Source organism: Bos mutus, chromosome 18, assembly GCF_027580195.1.
Source record: "Bos mutus isolate GX-2022 chromosome 18, NWIPB_WYAK_1.1, whole genome shotgun sequence".
NCBI lineage: Eukaryota > Metazoa > Chordata > Mammalia > Artiodactyla > Bovidae > Bos > Bos mutus.
The window spans coordinates 35,702,618-35,707,314 of NC_091634.1; the positions used below are offsets into that span (position 1 = coordinate 35,702,618).

Below are 4,697 nucleotides of genomic sequence, written 5' to 3' on the forward strand. Positions count from 1 at the left end.
TTCTAGTATTTTCTGTCTGTCTGAATTGTCTCTTCATTATCTTCATGATGTCATCCCTCTGGTCATAATATTAATAAAGTCAAAATTATAATTTTTTTAATTTTATGGAACATAATTTTCATGGTGCACTAGCCAATCTTTTCCTGACCTAAGGTCACAAGATTTCCTCCTATCTTTTTTTCTAGAAATTCTATCATTTTCAATTTTTCACTTAAATATATGATCTATTTGTTATTAGCTTTTGTACTTGGTGGAATGTGTGTGGACCATTGTCAAAAATAAATTGACCATATGTGTATGGGTCTATTTCTAGATTATATTCTCCTCAGGTAATCTATTTATCTATTAAAATGGCAGCATCATACTGTCTTCATTATTGTATTTTATAATAAATGTTAAAGCCAGGAAGTAAAAAGTCTCCAAACATCATTTATCTTCAAAATTCCTTCAAATAATTTTTGACATTTTTATTTAAATTTGAGAATCTGTATATCAATTTCTTGGAGAAGGCAATGGCACCCCACTCCAGTACTCTTGCCTGGAAAATCTCATGGATGGAGGAGCCCAGGCTGCAGTCCATGGGGAACTAAAGTTGGACAGGACTGCGATTCCCTTTCACTTTTACTTTCATGCATTGAGAAGGAAATGGCAACCCACTCCAGTGTTCTTGCCTGGAGAATCCCAGGACGGGGAGCCTGGTGGGTTTCCGTCTATATGGTCGCACAGAGTCGGACACGACTGAAGCAACTTAGCAGCAGCAGCAGCAGCATATCAATTTCTACCAAAAAAAAGACTCTGGGATTTTTATTAAGATTTCAATGACGGTGCTCGCTGCGGCAGCACATATACTAAAATTGGAACGATACAGAGAAGATTAGCATGGCCCCTGCGCAAGGATGACACGCAAATTTCTTGAGCGTTCCATATTTTTAGAAACTATAAAACTCCTAGAGGAGAACATAGGCAAAACACTCTCCTGCATAAATCACAGCAGGATCCTCTATGACCCACCTCCCAGAATATTGGAAATAAAAGCAAAAATAAATAAGTGGGACCCAATTAAACTTAAAAGTCAACAACAAAGGAAACTATTTGAAAAATTTTCAGAATGGGAGAAAATAATAGCAAATGAAGCAACTGACAAACAACTAACCTCAAAATATACCTGCAACTCCTACAGCTCAATTCAGAAAAATAAATGACCCAATCAAAAAATCCAAAGAACTAAATAGACATTTCTCCAAAGACATACAGATTTTAACAAACACATGAAAAGATGCTCAACATCACTCATTATCAGAGAAATGCAAATCAAAACCACTATGAGGTACCATTTCACGCCAGTCAGAATGGCTGCGATCCAAAAGTCTACAAGCAATAAATGCTGGAGAGGGTGTGGAGAAAAGGGAACCCTCTTACACTGTTGGTGGGAATGCAAAATAAATTATGGAGAACAGTGTGTGAGATGGGTAAAAAACTGGAAATTTGTTATGATCCAGCAATCCCACTGCTCAGGTAATCTGGAAACCAGAAGGGAAAGAGACACGTGTACCCCAATGTTTATCACAGCACTGTTTATAATAAAGGACATGGAAGCAACCTAGATGCCCATCAGCAGATGAATGGATAAGAAAGCATTTACATATACACAATGGAGTATTACTCAGCCATTAAAAAGAATACATTTTTGAATCAGTTCTAATGAAATGGATGAAACTGGAACCTATCATACAGAGTGAAGTAAGCCAGAAAGAAAAACACCAATACAGTATACCTGGAAAATATATGGAATTTAGAAAGATGGAAACAATAACCCTGTGTACGAGACAGCAAAAGAGACACCAATGTATAGATCCCTTCGCTCTGTGGGGAGGGAGAGGGTGGGGAGATTTGGGAAAATAGCATTGAAACATGTATAATATCATGTATGAAACGAGCGCCAGTCCAGGTTCGATGCCTGTACTGGAGGCTTGGGGCGGGGTGCACTGGGACGACCCAGAGGGATCTAGGGGAGGGAGGAGGGTGGAGGGTTCAGGATGGGGAAGTGGGTATACCTGTGGCAGATTCATTTCGATATTTGGCAAAACTAATGCAATATTGTAAAGTTTAAAAAAAAATAAAATTAAAAAAAAAAAAGATTTCAATGAAGCTAGATCAATTTGGGAAAATTATCACCACATAAAGTTTTCTAATCCACATACTTAGTTCATCTTTATCTCAACAATGTTTTGTTGTTTTCAATGTACAGATCTTTAATACCTCATCAGACTTACTCTATTTAATATTTCTGATACTATTATAAATGGTTTTGGATTTTTATCTCAGTTTCTATTTCATTGCCAACACATAAAAATACAACTAACTTTTGCATATTGATCCTTTATCCTGAATTTTTGTTCAATTCAATTGTTAGTTCTATAGGTTTTGGGGGGCTTCCCAGGTGGCACTAGTAAAGAACTCACCTGCCATTGCAAGAGACATAAGAGACGCGGGTTCAATCCCTAGGTCAGGAAGATCTCCTGGAGAGGGGAATGGCAACCTAATCCAGTATTCTTACCTGGAGAATTCCATGGACAGAGTAGCTGGTGGGTTATGGTCCATCTGGCAGGTTATGGTCCATAGGATCACAAAGAGTCCAACATAACTAAAGCAACTTAGCACACATAGGTTTTTTACATATTTGATTTAATTTTCTACATAGATTAAAATATTTTCTGCAATAACAGACAGTTTTACTTTTTTTTTTTTCCAGTGTGGATGGCTTTTCAAATTTCTTGCCTTATTGCTCTGGCTAGATTGTCCATATACTGTTGAATGGAAATGGTAAAAGGAAATATTCTTGCTTTGTTCTTGATTTAAGAAGAAAGAATTCAGTCTTTCACCATTAAGTATTTTAGAACTGCAGGGTTTTGGTAGAGGCCCTTTATCAAGCTGAGGATATTCCAACTGATTTCAGGTTTATTTAAGAGTTTTTATCAGGAATTTATGTTGGTTAATTTCATTTTTTTTTTGCATATATTGAGATGATCATGTTCTTTTCTTCCTTCATTTTTTAAAAAGGTAATTATCTTGATTGGTTTTTAAATATTAATGGAAGCATGCACTCTTGGAATAAACTCCACTGTGGTAATAACGTATTACACTTTTATATACTGTTGGATTCAATTTGCTAAAATTTTAAGAATTTTTAATTCTATATTCATGATGTAGACTGCTTTGTAGCTTCCTTTTCTTGCAACAGTTTTTCCTGGGTTTGTTATGAGGGTAATGCTGACCTTATAGAATGTGTTGGAATATTTTCCTTTTTCAAATTTCTGGAACAGCTTGTATAGAATCTGTATTAATTCTTCCTTAACTGTTTGAATTCTCCAGTGAATGCATGTGGACCTTGAAGTGATCTTTGTAAAAAAAGTTTATTTTATAAATTCAGTATCTTTTATAGATATAAGCTTATTCATGTTATTTATTTCTTCTTCAAGTAATTTTGGTAGGTTGTGTCTTTTAAGGGATTTAACTATTTCATTTAAGTTGTCAAACTCATAGTCATAAAGGTGGTCAAAATATTCCCTTATTATCCTTTCAACATTTGTAGTAAGATCTGTAGCCATTCTATTGTCTTATCTTCACCTTTGGTAATTTTCCTTGTCTGGTTCTCTATAAGAAATTCACTTCCACCATTATTTTCATTTCTATATACATACAATTTTTCCTTTAAGATTTTTCTCTTTGTCACTGGTTTTAAGCAAGTTGATTATCATGTGCACTGGTGTAATATTCTTCATGTTTCTTGTGCTTCAGGTCCATTGAGCTTCTTGGTATCATGGCTTTAGAATTTGCATTAATATATTAGGAGTCCCAGACAATGAAGAGGTATTTTACCTTATCTGATGAAAGAGTGGCAACAATTTTCTTTCTAGTTTGATAAAAATTCTAAATATGAAATTAAATTCTAAGTATAAAACTTTTGTATACATACATATACATACATACACACCAACACACATATGTCTTTGAAATTTTCCCAGAGCTTAGTGAGGCATTGTGGGGTTTTTAGCTATATTTTCTACATTTCATTTTAAATAGTTTGCATTTTTATATCTTTGAGTACACTAATATTTTCTTTCACAATTTCTAAACTGCTATTACTCCCATCTATTTATTTCAGTAATAGTAATTTTTATGTGTTTTATTTCCATTTTTGTACCTTCCACAAATTTGAGCAACCTTTCCTCTAGTTGCTTGAATGTCTGGAATTCAGTTATATGGTTTTAATATATTTGTCTATTAATTATGTCTTGTCTTCCAATAATTATGGATAGAATTTTTTTGCATTCCTGAAAATTTTTAATTGTATATAAACAATGTGCATTTTACCTTTTAGTGCCGAATATTTTTTGTATTTCTATAAACAAAGATTCTATTAATCTTTGTTTTGATACATAGATAAATTACTTGGAAACAGTCTCATACTTTTGGATCTTATTCCATTACATAAATTATCAAGTTAGTAAAAAGAGTTGAATAAGAGGGTCTATCAAGTTAGAAGCCTTGGCAAGTCCTACGTGCTCTTGAGGGGAAAGACAAACCAAACAAAGTTTCAAAGCTCTGCCACTTGAGCAAAATGTTTAGGAATCCAGTGCTTAGGAGTATTCTGGGATAACCCCTCCAAAGGATTAAATATTATATTTGGTATCTCA

At 34.1% G+C, this 4,697-nt stretch overlaps 1 non-coding gene across 1 annotated transcript; it reads left to right on the forward strand.

The window, feature by feature from the left end:
• The first annotated feature begins 824 nt into the window (after nt 1-824).
• LOC138991898 (U6 spliceosomal RNA) lies at nt 825-931 on the forward strand. Its single transcript, XR_011467793.1, has one exon. It is a non-coding gene; the product is annotated as a U6 spliceosomal RNA (small nuclear RNA).
• The last annotated feature ends 3,766 nt before the right edge of the window (nt 932-4,697 follow it).